At 41.7% G+C, this 8,632-nt stretch overlaps 1 protein-coding gene across 2 annotated transcripts in view; it reads left to right on the forward strand.

Moving 5' to 3' along the window:
• The first annotated feature begins 1,573 nt into the window (after positions 1-1,573).
• CALU (calumenin) overlaps positions 1,574-8,632 on the forward strand; it is a 34,516-nt gene continuing 27,457 nt past the window's right edge. Inside the window, exon 1 of one of the 2 annotated variants that reach the window (XM_017549509.2) lies at positions 1,574-1,714. The gene's annotated coding sequence lies outside the window, so the exon portion shown is untranslated. The remainder of the gene's footprint in view (positions 1,715-8,632) is intronic. The other variant, XM_017549510.2, reaches the window with a different exon arrangement.

Raw genomic sequence — 8,632 nt, forward strand, 5'->3', positions numbered from 1 at the left:
AGTCTCACTCTGGAGTACAGTGACGCGATCTCGGCTCACTGCAACCTCCACCTCCCTGGTTCAGGTAATTCTCCTGCCTCAGCCCCCCGAGTAGCTGGGATTACAGGCACTTGCCACCAAGCCCGGCTAATTTTTTGTATTTTTAGTAGAGACGGGGTTTCACCACCTTGGCCAGGATGGTCTCGATTTCTTGACCTCGTGATCCGCCTGCTGGGATTACAGGCGTGCACCACCGCGCCCGGCCTTCCAACCCCCCCCCTTTTTTTTTTAACCTTCCTCATTTGCTACCTGGCCTGAGAAGTTACCTTCCACTCTGCCCCTCCTCTTGTCCTTTTTCCTATTACTCTTCTTGCTGAATAGTTTATTTGGGACTTCCTTAGTCATATCTTAGTACAGCCTTAGTCATATCTTCCTCTGAAGCCTTCTCTGACTACCACCAAGGGTCACTGACACTCTTTTGTCTGAATGCCGGAAGCATTAGTTGTAAACCTTTCACCCTGACAGAAACTAACTTGCTTTCATGAGCTTAACTCTTTCATGAGCTTGCTACTTGCCTCAACTTGATTTTAAACTATGCAGGCTTTATGTGCTAAGAACTCCACAGGTTTATATTCCATTTGTGTTGAAGCTATAGCAGCCTTTATTTGACACTTGTTTTAATTTCATGACACGAAACAAATAAATGGTTGATTTCCTGTGTTCCTCTTAAACCAGGGACATGCAACGGGTTCTGAGCATTCCATTCACTTAACATTACTGAGCTGGGCAGTAAGCTCAGAGCTGCAGATATAGAGATGAATAGGCACATCCCTACCCAGGAGCTTACTCTAGAAGAGGACAGATGGAAAAGCAACATTTTAAAGCAGGATTTGGCAAAGTGTACTGAAGCTATATACGGTTATGATGGTAAATAAGGTAAGAATTATGCCTAGTGGGATCAGGGAAGGCTTCTAGAGCTAACATCAGAACTGGGACTTCTATTGGCAAGGCAGAGAATCAGAAAAACGCACTTATTCCTAGCAGAGGAAGCCTCTTGATCAAAAATCTTAGAGATGAAAAAGGACCGGCTGTCAGGAAACACAGATGATGGTGGCCAGAGCGCAGGATGAGGGGGAGTGTTGAGAGATGGAGCTGAAAGATACACTGATGCCAAAGACTGAAGAGCCTCCTATTATAGTACAGGGCGCAGCGCTGAAAGAAAATAAAAAGTTGGGATTGTTCAATAAAGTTGGAGACTGATGCAGTCGGATTAGTTCCGCCCTGGGGGTCTTGTGGGAATGAAGATAACTAGCAGGATAGTCTAAGAAGCCCTGGAGGCAGAGTCATGAGCTGTGAATGGGGACGTGGCGGCCAGACGGCCGCGCCCACGCCATCCGCAATAGGGGGCTGGGGCTGGGGCTGGGGCTGGGGCCCGCAGTCCCAACTAGCCCGGGGACTAGAGTTGGGCGGGAATCCGGGCCACGCAACTCGGCGCGGTCGCGAGGACGTGGCGCTTTCGAGCCAATCCTGGCTATGAGATTGCTGGACCAATGGCAGCTCGGAGAAGCTACGCGTCAGCGGCGAGTTTGCTGATGATTGGTCTGGAGGCCGCTGACGAGCCGGATGAGGGCGGGGCGCAAAGCCGCTTCCGGTTGGGCGGTGCTTTAGCGCGTGAGCTGAGCCGGTGGGTAAGCTGCGGCCACGGCTTCCTGTGCTGTGGGGGCTACGAGGAAAGGTAAGTACGGTGATGCCCAGCCCCTTCACCACCGCCTCATCTTTATTCGTTTTCTTTTTGTCCCTGGTCTTGTTCTGGACGCAGCAGGTGCCTGCCTCACTCGGGGCCCTTGTCTCTGCTGGCGCTGGGGTCCCAGGCCTGAGCTTGCTGGAGATCCCGGGGCCCTCGGTGTGCAGCCTGTGATGGAGGCCGCCTCTCGTCTTCCCGCGCGCTCTGGGAAGGGGGCTAGTCCGGTCGAACTCCGTCCCATTGGGTACTGTTCTGTGCCTGGCTTGTCGCGTCCATGTCCGTCTCTGGGTCACGCCACTCACCGAGTCCCTGGAACCAGAGGGTCACTTTTTGCCTCCGGAAGGTCGGAGGGCATTTGGATAATGTTATTGTCACAGCTCCCTGCCGCCTCCCACTCACCAGCCTGCTTGTATCTGCCAGCCCCGCCCCAAGGCCACATCCCGACTGTAGGGTGCATCTGCCAAGAAGGTCGCGTTCACTCACCTAAATGGTGCAAAAACAAGGGAGGAAAGATCAAGTGAAGACACTACGTGATATGTACAGTTTTAAAGAAAAGCTGAATATTTAGAGCTTCCATGTTTGGCTACGTACTTCAGTTAGGACGGAAAATAGGTTTTAAAGCTGTATTGGGGAATTAATTTTTTTTTTTGTTATTGCTTCTAGCCCCATATCCTACTGATTTTTGGCGTGCTGAGGTCAGAAATAAACTTAATTCCTTTCAGCTGCCCTGATTAAGCGTAGATAGAGTGCCTTGCAGTCAGTTTCGAAAGCTGCTTTTGCATCAAGGCAAAAGCTCCCTGGGTCTTCTGCTAAAACTTTTGAGCCTGTGATCTGAATTCCTAAATGTGTACAATTCTAGAATAGTGTCTTCGATAATTGAATTACATTCATTTTCTGGCATGGACCATAAAGTCAACGTTAATGAACTGGGAATAAGGTGGCTTCAAGTTGTTTCTTGTTCTAGTAGTTTATTCAGTTTGGAGGCAAAGAACCTTGGAATCTCTGTTAAATTAGGCTTTGCCATAGAATGGAACTTGACACAAGACAAATGCAAGTTTGACTTCACTCAGATTTAATTAACCAAATACCAAACGACATTCATCACCGAAGAATTTCTATAATATCCAAATGAGGAAAAAAAAATATATATCCAAATGAGGGACCAGATATAACCTCTAAATTGTATTTGTCAAGGCCAAATCTGAGGTTTTACAGTGATTCGGGGGTTTCCAACAGGATTCTTTTGAGAATCACAAGTAGGAGAGCCATAAGCTCACAAAAATCTACTGAGTGTGCCTGAGTGAATCATACTCAATATAGCTTTGAAACCAACTCATTGTCACTTTCAATCTACTCATCGCTTTCATTCATCCAGTGATGTATCAAGAGATACTTACTGATAGCACTTTATACCCATTAGAGCAGTATTGTGATCTATATATTGGTGTAATTTTTTAAAATTTACTTTAGAGTTGAGGATCTCACTGTGTTCCCCAGGTGGATCCTTGAACTCTTGTGCTCAAGCAATCCTCCTGCCTCAGCCTCCCAAGTAGCCGAGACTAGAGGTATACAACACCACACCGTAGTACGTTGGTGTTTACAGATTTTGTGTTACATAGATATGCCAGGGATATTGGAAGGACAAAGGTGTAGCCAAGGATAGCCGCTGGAAATGCTAGGTAGGCCATAAGGCCCTAGATTCTGTCTCTCTGAACTCTTTAATTATGGATGTTGCTGATGCTGTAATTTATGTATTTAAGTTAAGACAGCTGAAATAATACTTTTGCCTGTTGCTGGCTGATAGCCAGGTCCTGTAAATGGAATTGGAGATTGGAGAGCACAGGCAGGCAGGAACCACATCGCTGTCAAGTACTGTCCAATTAATTCAGTAAGATGTATTAATCCAGTAAAATGTATTGGTATCAAAAAAGTGCAAAACAATGTATTAGGCAAAATATAGGGATAATAATTTGTACTAACTAATATGTAGACATTCTTCCGGAAATGTAGATTCTAAAGAGGAGCTAAGGAGACAACTTAAAGTAGCCTATGGTCATTGTTATTGAGTGGTACAAGCAAGTTTTGTAGAAGTTTAGATTGGATCATACCCTTTTTGTCCAAAAAGAAAAAAATATCACAGATCACTTCCAGCTAGAATGATAATAGTAGGTAGGTCTTTTCTTCTAGGATCTTAAAATTATTTATAGACTATCTGGCACTGAAGGAAGGTTGAGCTAAAATAACTACCAAATTCTCAACAATGTCACCCACGTTACACGTGCACAGCAAAATTAAAGCTAGAAACCAAGGCTCCTTTCCTACATTTCAAGTAGCATTTCTCTCACAATTGATTATGTATTAGGGCTTGTTGACCAAAAGGAAATTTGTTTCCTCTCAGAATTTCTAGATTTTTTTTCTTAAAAAAAGGTTTTTTATTCTGTAGCCAGAAAAATTTAAAGTTTGTGCTGGGCTGCTTTGGTTACAGAACTAATGAAGCTTGAGTAATAGTTTCAGACATTCTCAGAGTTTTTTTTTTCTGCAGCCACATTTTACACTTTTATATCTCAGCTGTCTTGTAAATGTATTCCCTCCATCACATAGTGAGAATGTGTTGATGAACCGATGTAACTTCATCGCTAGATGTTAAATAAATTATGTGTTGGTATCATGACATATCAAATCATGAAGGATGCCATCACTTTTATGTGATGGTCCATTGGTAGTACTTGTACTAAATCTTGTAAGTAAAGAATGTCAGATAGCAAGATAACTTCATTTTCTAGATCTCATAACCTAGGCCTTACTATAGTTAAAGTGCTATCAGGCTGTTCCACGTAATCTCCAATTGAAGTAGACAGTTAAACAATGAGATCCTGCTTTTGCTGCATTGTGGAGAAATGCCTTTTCTGCTGAATATTCATCCAGCTCAGAGAACTGGAATTTTACTGCCACACCCATTTCTACCGATTGTTAACATTGAGCAATGGATCTTTGGTCAACCAGAATAACTGTCGGATCAGTCAGTGTTAACATTCTTGTGAAGTTGAATTTAAACATCTCAATTTCCCTGAAACAATTTAAGTATTCTGTGACCAATGGTACTTTACCAAAAGTGAAAGCTTGGGCCATATATTGATTGTAATACTGGTCCAATGGATACACAATGGGCACAAAAATTTCCTTGAAAGCTCTAAGTTCTTACCTGAAGGGAGGAGTGGTAAGAATTTAGAGCTTTTAAGGACATTTTTGGTTTGATCGAAGAAACCAATTCTTAAGACTCATTGTTATTAAGAAACCAATTCTTAAGATTCATTGTTATTAAAATCACTTAACCCTGTTAATTTTTTCTTTTTATAAATTACTGGAACGATTCATGAAAACCACTTTATAGACCATTTTTGGTGACATACTAGTACTACAGAAGAATGATAGCTACTGGATAGCTTTTCTGTTCTAATCTTTTGGTTTGTGTCTAACATGATGTCCAATAAAAATGTAATAATACAAGCCACATATGTACTTTTAAATTTTCAGGTGAAAATCTAAAATAGGTGAAAGTAATTTTAGTAATATTTAATACATATACAATACCATTCTTTTGATGTAAAATGTAACACTTATGCCAGTCTCAATTCACACTAGCCACATTTGAAGTGCTTAATAGTCACATATGGCAAGTGGCTACTGTACTGGGCAGTACAGGTCTAAATTTCTTTTTTCCAAGAAAAAAATACTAGATGTTACCCTTGGTGGAAAAGGGACAGAATTTTAGAGAGAGAAACTCATTTGAGAAACAGGTAGGGAGATTCAATTTTCACAACCATTGGTTTACTTTCTAGGTCATATGATTAAAGCTCATACAGCTAAGTCTTGTTTACGTCTATCATATTTTTCCTAATATTATGTTGTCCATTGTGTCCATAGTATATCCATTGGACCAGTATTGCAATCATATATAGCCCAATGGATATGCAAAGATCTTTCCAGCTGGAAGTGATCTGTGATCTATACCTATTCCTCTAAACTTTCTTTTACTTTTTGGACAGAAAAGGTAACCAATTTAAACTTTTTCTTTTTCTTGAGACAGGGCCTTGTATCCTCACCAAGGCTGGAGTGTGGTGGCATGATCATAGCCCCCTACCACCTCCGTCTCCTGGGCTCAGGCCCTCCCACTTCAGCTTCCCAAGTAGCTGGGACTATAGCCGAACTACCACACGTAGCTAATTTTTTGTATTTTTGGTGGAGACAGGGTTGCCTAGGCTGGTCTTGAACTCCTGGACTCAAGCGATTCACCCGCCTTGGTCCCCCAAAGTACTGGGATTACAGTTGTGAGCCACTGCTCACAGCTCAATCTAAATTTTTTTTTTTTTTTTGAGCCGGAGTTTCACTCTTGTTACCCAGGCTGGAATGCAATGGCGCGATCTCGGCTCACCGCAACCTCCGCCTCCTGAGTAGCTGGGACTACAGGCACATGCCACCATGGGGTTTCACCATATTGGTCAGGCTGATCTCGAACTCCCGACCTCAGGCTATCCACCCGCCTTGGCCTCCCAAAGTGCTGGAATTACAGGCATGAGCCACAGCTGGCCTAAACTTTTATAAAGTGTTAAAGTGGGTGAGGAAAATGAGAAGGGTCATTAACTTTGTATCGTTTGGTTTCAATTTGGTTGAAAGACAAAGATGCTTCAGAAAGGAAGTACACTGGCTGGTCATGGTAGCTAATGCCTATAATCCTAACACTTTGGGAGGCCAATATGGGATGATCACTTTAGATCAGAAGTTTGAGACCTGCCTGGACAACATGGTGAAACCGGTATCTACTAAAAATACAAAAATTATTCAGGTGTGTTGGCACATGCCTGTAATCCCAGCTACTCAAGAGGCTGAGGCAGAAGAATCGCTTGAACCCAGGGGTGGAGGTTGCAGTGAGCCAAGATTGTGCTACTGCACTCCATTCCGGGCAACAGAGAGAGACGCAGTCTCAAAAAAATAAAACAAAGTGCACTCATGTAGTTTTTCAAATGCTGTGTATGGAGTTATTTTATACTGTTCTTTTTCACATCTTCCCACATAAAATATCCTTTGTCTTGGATATCCTTTGTTCTGCTTGAACATACACACCCCATACTAAAAACCATATGGTTTTAGATAAATCTAGTACAGTTTTTGGTATAGGTGGTGTTTTCTGTTTTTAGTGTCTATATTCATAAAACAAGAGGCCCTTTGTTAAAGTTTCTAATAGCCAGAAGTTGGTATATGTGAGCACAAAAGGTATTTTGTTTTTTGTTTTTTTTTTTTAAGTAGAACTTAAAGTGCAAATTTTTCATTCCTCCCTGCAGAAAGATAAAGACGTAAAGATGGACCACTGGTTTTGTCCATCAGGTGGTCCTTGATGACCCTTGCAGGCAGTTTCATCAATAGTAAGGAAGCTAGGTTTCAGGCTAGTATTGGATGGAGAAGAAGCAGAGGCAGCAGGGTAGACAACTGTGTGGGTGAGGGAAAGGAAGAGCAAGCTTGAAGGAGTAGCCCAGCCTGGGAAAGACTGGGCTGTGGAGACCTGAGAAGCACTGATTGACAGAATGGAAGAGACTGTTTAAGGGTGAGACTGGAAGTTTAGTCAAGAGAGGGGAAGGAAGGAGAAATGGGTGAGTGATAAAGCTAAATCACTTGCCTTTTACTCTTTGGAATTCTTGTATCCTTGTATCAAGATATTAAGCCTGAAACTTACATGTAGTTTTCGCTCTAAATCACAAAGTGAACCAATCTATTACATTTCTATATGCTACATGTCTCAAAACTTGGTACAGTGTCCTTTCCAGGCCCTGATAGTGTTAGAGTGAGTAAGCATTTATTCATATTGTAATATTTGGGGTTGGCAAGAGTTTTAGGGTATTATGTTATATTTTGAGAATGTAATCATTTATAAAATTTTGCTGTAAAGCCCCCTTAGACATAAGGAAAATCCTTTGTTGCAGTGACTCTTGATTTTATTTGATTCTGCAAGCCTCTGTCATTATATATATTGTTGGGATATATCACTAAACATCAACAACATATCCTGTTTTTTGTTTCCAAAGTTTTGTTTATCTAAAGAATTATTTGTTTATAGGCTGTGTGTGGTGGCTTACGCCTGTAATCCCAGGACTTTGGGAGGCTTGGGCGGGAAGATTGCTTGAGACCAGTCTGGGCAATATTAGTAAGACTCTACAAAAAGAATTTTTTAATTAGTTGGGCATGGTGCTGCTCATCTGTATTCCCAGTTACTTGGGAGGCTGAAGTGGAAGGATGGTTTGAGCCCCAGAGGTCCAGACTGCAGTGAGCTATCATCACACCACTGCATCTAGCCTGGGTGATGGAGTGAGACCCTGTCTCAAAAAAGAATTGTTTACAGTTTGACATAGAAGTTTCATTTTGCCCTAAAGTAAAGGCAAACTCACTTTAATGTTGTATTTAAGGAACCACTAAATCTCTAATTTTCTGTTCACTCTTAACTAATTTGATCAGTTTAATTATTGGAGGGTCATCCAGAGTGTTATTCACTTAGAGCAATATTTTACAAGTAATACACACAGAAAGCTAATAAACATGAGACTGTGCTGTTTATAAACATTAGATGATACACACAAATCTTACCAGCCCACTCCAATCCTGTCTCTTCTCCATGAGTCTTGAGGTTACTACTGTTTACACATGGGTGTTTATCTCTGCACACCATTTTTGTGCATGTTATGTTTTATACAAATAAAAGGCTCGGGAGATTGTTTAATTTGCTTTGCTTTTTACGTAAATGAGATCTTGACATTGTTTTGCACCTTGCTTTTTTGTTCACTTGACATATTTTGGTGAGTTCTCCATTTCACTGAAGGTAGATCCATCTCATTCTTTTTTTTTTTTTTTTTTTTTTTTTTT

This window comes from Cebus imitator, unplaced genomic scaffold (genome assembly GCF_001604975.1).
Source record: "Cebus imitator isolate Cc_AM_T3 unplaced genomic scaffold, Cebus_imitator-1.0 Scaffold219, whole genome shotgun sequence".
NCBI lineage: Eukaryota > Metazoa > Chordata > Mammalia > Primates > Cebidae > Cebus > Cebus imitator.